Below are 12,486 nucleotides of genomic sequence, written 5' to 3'. Positions count from 1 at the left end.
AAAAGGAGGACGACGACGACGATGTTGTCCTGTCCTGTACTATACGGTGTTAGTGTATCCTTGTGCCTTTGCTTTTGCCAGCTTCGCTTCGCTCCGTTGCTGCTGGCTATTTTCTCTTCCACATGTCTACGTCTTCTCCTTTCACATATCTAATGATGGCCAGCACAAGGATTTGGCGGCGTCGTCGTCATCGTCGCTCGGTCGGTGATGGCGGCGAATATACATCCATGTGTGCCCAAGCTCCAATCCCATCGCTTCTATTTCAGCGCCCACCGCCCATCTTCACTCTCACACACATCATCTCGTTTGAGTTCGAGTTCGAGATATTCCTCTGAACAACTTTGAGTTTCTCATGCAAAGATAAAAGATGGATGCTAGCGGACATTCGTCCTTACACGTGAATGTTTTTGCCCTCCTTCCGTCTCCGACTATTCTTCTCTCCTTCACACTATACTAACATACCATACTCGCACACACATACAAATTGAACGCCATCGCCAACTATACTTGTACGTGAAGACGAAGCAAAGGATATGGAAGATGAAACGTCCGGCCATAGTCCGTACAAACCTTGATGGTCATATGTGAATACACTTGAAGTTTGATTGTATTGGTGCAGGATCATCAGTGATGGGGAGATTCTTGTCCTTTGGCAATTTAAAAGAAAGCGAACGGAATACATCCCACCGCCGCCGCCGTCACTCGCTGTTTTGTACTGTAAACTGCGATGTGTTTAGATAGGATTGCCACCATCATCATATACCAACCCGTTTTCTAGAACATCGGCTCTGTGGATCTCTTGACCATCATATGTGAATTTTTGGGTATGAGCGTATAGAGTTATGCCTTGGTTTATAGAATTGGTTTTGTAGAGAGGCAAAGTTGGGGTCCAGAAGGACAAAATAAGAAGAAAGGATGCTTTGGTGTGGAGGGGCTGGAGCTGGTTAGTTATGGACCTGCTCACACCTCTCATTACTGAACTTGTGTAGCCTATCTTCAATTTTAACTTGCTAGACTTGTTTGTCCTTCTATGAATATAGAATGAGACTAAAAAGGCCAGTGTAAATTTATTATAGTTACTAAAAGCTATTAAACGTATACGAAATATCGAAAGCGCGTCTATTTTCTGTCCAAGACTATGCCCACAAAATTAGCGGCTTAGAGTTTACTACTCAGACTCATAAACAATTCTTTGTAAGAAAAATTGAATTGGAATGTCCTGAGAGACTTCTAATATATCAAAATATTATTCATAAAAGTGATACTGGAGACTTCAACACAAAAATGCTTTAAAAAAGATCTTAAAAAATGCTGAGCAAACAATTTGTAGAAACAACACACAAAAATTAATTACACGAATAGGTCTCAAAAACTTGCATCCGTTTATAAAGTCTGTTAAAATAGCCAAGAAAATAAACAATTTGATTATTTATCTTTTGTAAGACTCTTAACAGAAAGTTGAAGTATTTTTTACTAAATACTGAATAAAATATTTCGTTTGTGACGAAATAAGTTTGCATTCAATAGGTTCAAAGATATTTAAATCAAAAATTAGTTTTGACTAAATTTACTTAAATTTTTGGTAGTTTGCATTTTTTTGTAACAGAAAAGTGTCAGTTTTTTTAAATATTAAATTATGTATATACTAGATTATAAGTAATTTCTTCTCCGTAGTAAAAAAATATATTCTCAAGGTAATATCATTTTTTATTTGTTAAATATTTTAGATCAGTTGAGCTTTTCTACAAATTAAAATGTTAACCAAATGTTCCCCCTTTTTCTAAATTACTATATTTAAAAAGTCTGCCAGTAAAAGTAGAAATATCGACTTTAAATAATTTTTGTATTTCAGAAGATAGTAACTTCAAAAGAAGCAGAAAGGACTTATTAAAAACATGAGTGGGTGTTTTTTAACTCCCCACAGGAAGTAATTGTAATAAGTCCGATTTGTCAAATTGAAAATTTGACAATAAAACATTTTTATTTTAAACTTAAAATAAATTTTGTTATATAGATAATAATTCAGAAAAATGCGAAAAGGGCTGCCAAAAAAATTGCGTCTGTGGTTCTTTTTTTAATATAGCTGTTTATAGTTTATACTTTAGCAGAAAAAATAACGTTTTTGATATCAGGTAAAATTTTGAGTAAAATCGAATTGACAGTTTTTTTACTACAAAGTTTGGAAGATGCTAAAAAAGCATTACTCAAATTTGGTAAAAATGAAACTTAAATATCTTTTCAAAACTTTGAAATTATGGCTTCCAAGAAGAAGAAATATAAGAAATATTTTTTCAACAGTCGATAAAATTTTGAGAAAAATCGAATTGACAGTTTTCTTACAAAAAATTAAAAACCGAAAAAAAAAACAAACAAAAGTTGGTAAAAAATTATTTTCGACTCAAATATCTTTTCAAAAATTTGAGATAATAGATTCTAACAAATTTTAACGTATAAAAAATATTGTTTTCGACATTAGGATAAATTTTGAGAAAAATCGAATTGATAGTTTCATTTACAAAAAATAAAATCCTAAAAAAAAATGTATGAAAGTTGGTAAAAAATGATATTCGATTCAAATATCTTTTCAAAAGCTGTAGATATTGGAGTTTTACTTAGGATCTGGCCATCAAGGTTGGGGGTTGTGCGTCGGGGTGACTTCCTGGCCACGTAAAATCTTTCATAGTTGCGAAGCACCAACAAGCCTCGGATACGGACGGATTTACTGTTGACAACCAACGCAAACGAATAAAGGACAACGAGCTTCGGATATGCACGTGGAATGTTAGGTCCCTTCGTCATTGGAGCCAGACCTAGGCAAGAAGTCTTGAGCTATAGGTGCATCAATGAGCGCCTCATGACCATACGCATCAAGGCTAAATTCGGCAATATTAGCCTGATATGCGCGCACGCCCCCACAGAAAAGAAAGACGACAATACCAAAGATATGTTCTTCAAGCTCCTAGACAAAACACATGAGCAGTGCCCTAGCTACGATATTAAAATAGTCCTGGGCGATTTCAATGCCAAGCTAGGAAGGGAAGACACCTTTGGTGGAATAATCGGGAAGAACAGCCTACACGACAGCACTTCCGACAATGGATTCAGGCTCATAGATTTTGCTGCGGGGCGAAACGTCATGGTAGCCAGTACGCGTTTTCCACACCTCAACATCCACAAAGGAACTTGGACTCCTCCAGATCAATCTACCGTCAACCAGATTGACCATATTGCAATCGAAGCCAGACACGCTTCCAGCATTATGGATGTACGAACTTTCCGAGGAGCTAACATCGACTCGGACCACTACCTCGTTGTAGCCAAGGTAGCACTTCGGATTTCCAGACCCAAGGCAAAACAGGAAGGTGCTGGGAGAAGGTATAACGTCGCATGGCTACAATCGCCAGAGATCGCCAAACCCTTTACCGACCGAGTTACAAGTAACCTCTCTCGAAGTTCTCTGCCGCCAATACAATGTATCGAAAACCAGTGGCAACATTGCAAAGATGCAATCAGAGAAGCCGCCTCTGATGTGCTGGGTTTCAAACAGCCACCAACAAGGAACCCCTAGTTTGATGAGGAATGTCGGCAAGTAAACGCAGCCAAACAACAGGCACGCAAAGCGGCGCTGCATAAAAGTACGAGATCTGCTCATAAGGTCTATGAGCAGCAGAGGCGAGAGGAACGCCGACTGCTCAGAAAGAAAAAAAGAGGGCATGGGAATCATGCTGTCAAAGGTGTTGAGAGGTTCAAAAGTAGAAATGAAGTTCGAAAGTTTTATGAACAGGTGAAAGGAAACATCATAGTGGAACCGTAGTCCATGCTGAGGATATGAAAGCACCACTTCTACAGACTGTTTAACGGCGACGAAGAACTGAATTCCGCTGTCAGGCAGGATGATCCATTCAATATAAACGACGAAAGCCAACAATCCCGTCCTCCCAACTTAGACGAAGTAAAGTTTGCCATATCTAAGTTCAAGTCTAATAAAGCCGCTGGAGCGGATGGCTTGAATGCCGAGCTCTTTAAAGCAGCTGGAGATAAGTTGGTTAGGAGCATGCACCAACTTATCTGTAAGATATGGTCGGAAGAAAGCATGCCCGATGACTGAAACCTCAGTATTGTTTGCCCGATCCTGAAAAAAGGAGACCCTCTAAATTGCATCAACTATAGAGGAATAAGTCTACTTAACATCGCCTATAAAATCTTCACTGCCGTAATATGTGAACGTCTATCAACAACCTGATAGCTCCTTATCAGTGTGGTTTTGGACCAGGAAGTCCACAGTTGATCAAATATTCACATTACGGCATCTTTTCATCGACTTCAAGGCCGCATATGACAGCATCTACAGGGACGAGCTGTATAGAGCCATGTCTAGTTTTGGCATCCCTGCCAAACTCGTCCGTTTGTGCAGGATGACCATGGAGAATTCACGCTGCGCCATAAAGGTTGGAAACAACTTAACAGAACCTTTCGATGTCAAGAAAGGTTTAAGACAAGGTGATGCGCTGTCATGCGATTTTTTTAACATCGTGCTTGAAAGAATAGTGCAGAGCTCACACGTCAACACTAGAGGCACTATCTTTCAAAAGTCTGTCCAATTGCTGGCATATGCTGATGACATTGACATAATCGGAAGAACTCAGCGTGATGTCAATGGGGTTTTTGTGAGTATTGAGGCAGAGGCGGCAAAAATGGGTTTAACGGTTAATTAGGGCAAAACAAAGTACATGCTGTTGTCAACAAAGGACATACAACACCGAAGTTTTGGTCAAAACGTCACAATCGCTTTAAACGCAGAAAACAACACCAGCGCTGAGATCGAACGCAGAGTAACTCTTGCTAACCGCTGTTTCTTTGGACTAAGAAAGCAATTGAGTGGTAAAGTCCTCTCTCGAGGTACCAAAGTGTTGCTATATAAGACCCTTATCATCCCCGTCCTGCTATACGGTGCAGAAGCTTGGACCATGACAAAAGCGGATGAAAGCACCTTGGGTCGCTTCGAGAGAAAAGTTCTGCGTGTGATCTACGGTCCCGTATGCATCCAAGGGGAGTGGAGGAGAAGATGGATCGACGAACTGTACGGGCTGTACAGCGACGTAGACTTAGCCAGAAGAGTAAAAGTCCAACGACTAAGACGGCTGGGTCACGTAGAGCGCATGGAATTCAATGCTCCGGCCCGGAAAGTCTTCGAATCCGCACCCACTACTACTACTTTTATCTTTCAAAAAATATTGATATTAACATTCAGTAAAATTTTGAAAAAAATATTTTCTCAAACTTATTTTATTTCACAGAAAATATTGTTTTCGACATTCAGTAATTTTTATATAAAAATCCAACAGTCCGTTTTTTCATAAAAAACAAAATCTACAAAAAATAGTACGCAAATTTGGTAAAAACTGATACGAGTACATATAGACAAACTTTCAAGCAAGACAAATCGACAGACGGGATGGGAAGTTATCAGTGTGGGTCGCATCCCAATCTCGTTTTTACGTTTAGTTTTGAAACCGCAAAATGGAGAAAGTGATTTCGACCAAACAACCTTTTCAAAAAATAAGGATATTAGCTTTTAAACATATTAATCTTATAATATATATTTGCTTTTATTTTTTAAATTAAGAAAATCCAATCTACAGTTTTTCCAACGGAAATAAATACTTTTAAAAATATTTCTGAAATTATCTCGAAATTAAATGCTTTTGCTACTTTCGAATTCAAAATGAATTAATTTTTAACAAAATATCAATATTTGGTAATAGTTAAAATAATATTTGTTTTGATTTTGTAAAACTATTACAAATTAAGAAAATATAAAAATTTTAAGCAAAAAATATTAAAGTATAAAAAGTGTAATATTGTGAATAAATAGAATATACTGACTTTCAAATTCTTTCATGCACATTTTAATATTGTTGTTAATGTTTTGTTATATTCAAAGATACTGCTTTCCTATATAAATGCATTTGTTTAACGGGTTGGGTTTAAAATACTGAGTGGATGATAATATTTATTTATTTAGTATTTAAAATACTTCATCTCAAAATACTGTATTTCGAAATACTATACCAGCCTTTTAACAGCATTTTGAAAAACACAATTTTAAAAACAGAATATATTTTTTTTTTAAAACACAATAATTTGTCATTTGCATAACGTTCTAATATACTTTCCTTGAACAATAACATACCCCTATTATAATTCATAAGTCTTTGAATTAATAAAAACAAAAACCAAATAAGTGGTATCTTCTTCTAATTTTCTCTTTCTCATTTTCTTTTTCTCAATCGATTGTATCTCTAAAATTACAAAAATATTTGCACCAAATCAACTGCTCTGTCAAAACTTCCAGTGTTGTGCAGTATTATGAGACATAGTATTTTGGCAATACAGCATTTTGAGATACAGCATTTTAAATTTACAGTATATTATAATACTGAACATTCATCATACAGTATTATGACCATACAGTATCATACAGAATTTTGACTTAAACTTAAATTTAAATTTTTGAATGAATTTGATGAAACATTAATAATATTAGAAATAAATTATTCCAATTGACGTAGATTCAAGGGACGTTGACAAGTTAAAATTTGGCCAAATTGGTGTATTGACTACCAAAATAATCAATATGACAACCTTATTCTTAGAAATGGACTACCACATAGTCAATAGAACAATTTTCGATTGTCAATATGACAACAAAAATAATTGAGAAAACAGTCAATATAACAATTTGGTTGTAATATTGACCACTAGAATTGACAATCAAAAATTTGTATGTTGAATATCGAGTAGTTAAATTAGATTAAGGTTTTCAGAAAAAATTGTCATATTGACTACAGCAGTTGTCATATTGACGAACGCAGTTGTCGTTTTATCTACAGAGGTAGTCATGTTGGCTACCACAGTTGTCTTATTGACTACTAAGCTAGTCAATATGAAAACCGTAGCTTCAATTTATTTCTTTCAAACCTGTCATATTGATTACTAAGTTTTAAAAACATTTCTGATCCCAAAATTGTACTATTAACTATCTTGGTCGTTAGCTGAAAATTGACTCTTTAGTAGTTAATTAAACTACCAAAATAGTGAAGAGAATGACTTTTTTCGTTCTGTGCACTAATTTCTAAAGGGAAGTAAATGCAGATATTGTGTAAAAACTATGACGTACTTGATTGATCTTTGAATGGTATTGCTTTAGAATTATAGCCTTAGCATCTATAAATTAAAAAAAAAAATGCTAAAAACCACAATTTGTATTCTTAAAAATAATTTTTAAAAATATTTATTTTTGTATTATATATTTGCACTATTAGTTTGCAAGAAACTAAATGCCCATGAATTTAAAACGTTTTTGTTCTTTTTTAAATGCATATAATTTTTTTGAAAATTATATAATATTTGTATTGGATTAAAACAATTTTATTTTATTATTTTGTGTTGCAAGCGTGGTTATTTTTTGAAGCTGTAATAAAAGTTCTGAGAACCACTTTTGTTCGTGTTGATTCCAAACGTTGCGATGTAAATCACTAAGCTGACCGTTTTTGTTACATAGATATTTTGAACATAATGAAACTCAAAACATTTAAGGTTTGTTGTTCGTTTTGGTGTTTTATACTTAGAGGCCTTTACTATAGTAATTGATCCGTATTTGCTCAACACACCTTTCTTTTACTTTCGATAGTACACTGCAGTATCAAGACAATCTTGAAATTTGTCTTCTGTAGTAACATTATTGTGGTCACAAAATCTGATTAATATTGTCCTTTCAGCCATTTCTTTGAGTGCAATTGTGGCCTTGATGTAATTTTGCAAAAAGTGTTTAGTAGATGGGCCAAACACAAACAAAAATACACGGTTTGAGCATAGCATTGGCTTACCAACACCTTTTCTTGAGATTACATATTTTATTTTCTTCAAATAAACAAATTAAAACAATTTTGTGATCAATGGGATCTCCAAATAAACACCTCAAAGTCGAAGATTATGGTCTTTAGGTCCCAACATCGTAGCATTAGAACCGACCGCAGCTGGACCCTCAATGCTTCCAACTTAGAAGTGGTGAAAGAATATAAATATTTAGGCTACACATTAACTTATAACCTGAATTTTGGTGTTCACATAAAAGATAAGGTGAGAGTTGCAAAAACTGCAATAAATTGTATGTGGCCAAACTTTTTTAATTAAAAACTTGTTGATCCTTCATCTAAGTTCAAAGTGTTTGAAGCAATTATCAAAAGCTGTTTGTGTTATGGCAACCAAATCTATTGGTACAAGCAAATAGAAGATATCGAATCTGTCCAAAGATATTTTTTCAAGCGTATCAATCGAATCGGGACTTGCTCTAATATTTATTATGAATTTAAAAGCAAACGTTGATTATATATTGAGGGTAATGCAAAGGTCGGCCAACAATTTGCAAAAGAGGGTCCTTTCAGTGTGTTTTAGATGCCGGTATACTCCATTTAAAGACTGGTATGATTTGGCCTCGGCACATAACTTTCCTCTGTCTCTATCTGTTGATAGTTTAGATACGTGGAGAAGCGCTCTCTACGACTGTATATCTACCATTGATGATCACTCATTCCAAAGCTACCTAGATAGGGCGAGGGAGTCTGTGCCGAGATCAATTTACAGTAAACTTAACCTAAGACTCGGGTCTTCTAATTACTTTAGTGATAAATTTACTGTAATGGAAATGAGCATCATATTTAAAGCACGCACGGAGATGTTAGAGCTTAGAACAGGTAACAACCCAAACTGCACTTTGTGCAACCTTAATCAAGTTGAAAACATTTTCCACTTTGTTGCATTGTGCCCAATCTTGCAGGAAATTCGTCGGCTTTATTTTAACAAGAGTTTTCTGTCACTTGAAGAATGTCTAGGTTTTCTGAATGGAGATAACGGTTGGTGTCTACTCATTCAGTTTTTATTAGATGCAGTTTCATATAGAAACATGTACATTAATATATACTAGAATAATAATTCTATTACAATTTTGTTTTAGCTAAACTAAAAGCCTAAATCACATTTGAAAAATTGCTATTCATTAAATTCCTTGAGATATCTTTCTTTTTTTTTCGTTTTCTCCAAACTAAAATCCCAAACCGCATTTGAAATTGCAAATTCTTTATGATCTATGTATTGTTTAACACATATTGCCATAATTAAATGATTGCTGTTTTTGAAAAACTTAATAATTTTGTTTTAGCTAAACTAAAAGCCCGAATGAGATTTTGTTTATATTTTTTTTATAAATTTATTTATCCATTAAAACGAATATTATTTTTTTCTTCCCTCTGGCATTATTCTTTTTCTTTTTTCAATTGCTATTTTCTTTATATAACCAAATTTTTGTACTTTCTCTTACAAAATGTTTAGTTTATAAAAATATACCGGCAGACGGCCCATGAGCCATGCTTGTAATCTTTAGTTCTAAGTTTGTAAATTTTTGAAATGAAAAAATAAAGATGATAATAATAATAATATTTTATTTGATTTTATTGTTTAAAGCTGAAAGGACCTTTGAAAAATTGCGACTAATGATTGATTTGTTTTCTTTGTTTAAAGAAGGACTTTTGATGCCTATGCTCCCATTTTAATCTTTTTTTAGGAAATTACATAATTAATTGACGAGTAATCCATATCGCTGTTTTAAAAGTATAGGGCTGGAATTCAACATCTGTCAAACTAAATTGTTTAACCAATTTTTGTTGTTAATTATAAGTAAAAGTGTTGCCGAAGACATGAATGTATCCATTTATCGTCGTTCTCAGGATGGGGACTGTCTAACGGCACAATATGGCGTATTTTGCATTTGGATCCAAACCTACATCCATATAAAGCCCAGCTCACAGAACAATTGAAGCCAGCTGACGTTGGTTGTAGATACGTTGAATGGGTGTTTGAACAACAGGCGGTGGACGGTGATTTTTCAAACAAAATTTTCTTTAGCGACGAAGCATATTTTTCACTCAGTGGATATGTTAATAAAAAAATGTTTGTATCTGGGGTTCTGAGAATCTTCAAGTAATTGAAGAGAGGCCATTACATCCACAAAAAGACACTGTTTGTTTTAATTCTTCCAAAACGACGATGGAACGACTGTCACCGTCCATTCGGAGAGTGGTCATATATTATCAATTTTTTTGTTAACCTCCTATCGAAAAATAAGACGACACCACATGCCACGCAATTTGACCGAATATGGCCTTATTGCAAGAGACCTTTCCTGGCCGCCTAATTTCTCGTAGCTGTTGGACTTTTTTTTGTAGGGCTACGCAAAAGACTGTGTTTATTTCTCGAGTACTTAAAAACCAACATTCCTCAAGTTATAATTGAGATACCGCCCAATATGTGTCAGAAAATAGTCGAAACTTATCTCAAAAGAATGAATGCCTTGAAAAATTCGTTATATGTGTTTTAATCTTCGGCTACATGTTAAAGCTACAAGCCTTTATTAGTTTGGACAAACACAAAAACAAATTATATGATTAAGTGCCAAATGTGGCCTAGTGTATTGCTTAAAGCTGAAAGGCTCTTTAAAAATTGCAACCAACTCCTAATTTGTCACATGTGTCTTGAGTCCTTCTTCTGAGCTCTATTGAAACCAATTAGCGTTCCTTATTATGTTCAAGGTGGTTTAGATTCTTATAAAAGTATTTTCCGAGATAGGTCTTTCCTTTTTGAGCTAAAACAGGGCATGGATAGATGTCCATACAGTTACTGCAAAAGTCATTTGAGAAAATGCATTGGCGCGTGATGTTCTTTCCCACTAGACAAGGTTCGGATATGATATCGATTACAAAGCTTACGTGTAATCTGGTTAGAGATATCAAGCAGCTTGAGCCCTTTAAATCTAGAGTAGGCTAGATATTTTGTGTCGCCTTACAGGTTTTGATGTTATTATAACTGATTTTGGTTTTCTTTTTTTTTTTTGAAGTGGTTAGTGCGTTAGACTGTTATGAGAGAGATCTTGGGTTCAATCCCTTCCTGTGCCATCTAAAGTTTTTATTCACGGGTGCTGCCTCTTGGGAGGAATTGACAAATTCTCCAAGAGTAATGATTGTTATGAAAATGTGCTTTTTCAAATTAGCGGTTCGGGTTCGGCATATAAACTGTAGGTCCTCTCCATCCCTGCAATTACTGACACACAGGAATATTTGACAGTTGTAAGTCACTAGGCCCCGGTTCTCTACCGACTGTTGCGATAGCAATTTTTTGTTTTGGTTTTCTTTATAACATCTTGTCGTATAGCAAAGCTTACACGTATCTATGCCCACGTTAGCCAAATGTGTGAGAATGGATAGTACTGTATCATTTTTGGCAAGTTCGTCTGCTTTATATTTTTCTGGAATGCTTCTTAGGCCCAGCACACAGCAAAGGTGAATGCTTAACTGCTGTGCTATCTCCATTAGAGATGATCTACAGTTATGGACTGTTATAGAATTTGTAGAGAAAGAGTCCAAGGTCCTTGATATCACGTTTTGCTTAAGCCAAAACAAGATTTCTTTTATCCCAAAAAGTTCTGCCACACTACAGTGACTGGGAATGAGAGACTTAATTTTAGTCATTCAAAAGCCTCCCCTTCATTAGTTCTTGATCCATCTGTACAGAAATAGATTGACTCGTCTTTCCAGAAATATTCGAAACGTATAAGAAACTGGAAATGTATATCAAAATGTAGCAAAATGATGGTGCAGCCTGGGTGCTTTAGAACTGATTCTAAATAACTAATAATTACAGAGTAGCTAATATTTTAATTCGTCCACTTTGGTTAAGCTATAAAGCAAATAGCAAAGCTTGCATACCATTTGTTTGCTGAATAAACATGTTTCTTAATTAAAAAAAAATATGTTTCTTAGTTTTTAAAGTACTATCCAAAAGTTCTTCTAGTTACCTCTGGTGTAATCTCTCCCACTTTCGGGTTTTGACATATAGCATCCTAAAAATCAAAGTTTTCTGAAAGTGAATACAAATTTCTTACGAATTAGCTCATCATTAATGTATCTCTTAATTAATTCATTCATATTTGGCAAGACTCATTTGGCAAACAAAATCTCTATAAATATCTATATATCGCACCTTGCAAGCCTACTATGAAATTGAACTTGAAAATTATCCGCAAATATCTTGACCATGACCATGTGTTCATAAATGCATACATAATATATATTATATATGTATACAATTCCACGAATATAATAATAGATACAATAAATATAAATCTATAGTGTGTACGATTATGCATGTCATTCAGGAACAGCACTTAATTATAGTCTTCCCTATATTCTCTTCGATACACGCGTTGCATATAGATGTGTACATAGTTTAATCTTCCACCCCTATGAGTCTCTTTGGAACATCGACAACAACAAAAGCAACAACATCGCCGATATTTATGCAAAAAAAAAGGACTTTCAAAACTATGTTTGAACATCAACGCAACACATTAGGAATTTCACCACCGCAATGAAA

General features: G+C 34.8%; 1 protein-coding gene across 1 annotated transcript in view; it reads right to left on the bottom strand.

The window, feature by feature from the left end:
- Positions 1-12,486, bottom strand: part of LOC129940162 (coiled-coil domain-containing protein lobo) — a 179,330-nt gene that overhangs the window by 135,715 nt on the left and 31,129 nt on the right. The gene's annotated exons all lie outside the window — the stretch shown is intronic.

This window comes from Eupeodes corollae, chromosome 1 (assembly GCF_945859685.1).
Source record: "Eupeodes corollae chromosome 1, idEupCoro1.1, whole genome shotgun sequence".
NCBI classification, from domain to species: Eukaryota; Metazoa; Arthropoda; class Insecta; order Diptera; family Syrphidae; genus Eupeodes; species Eupeodes corollae.
This window is presented reverse-complemented; position numbering and strand designations above follow the sequence as displayed.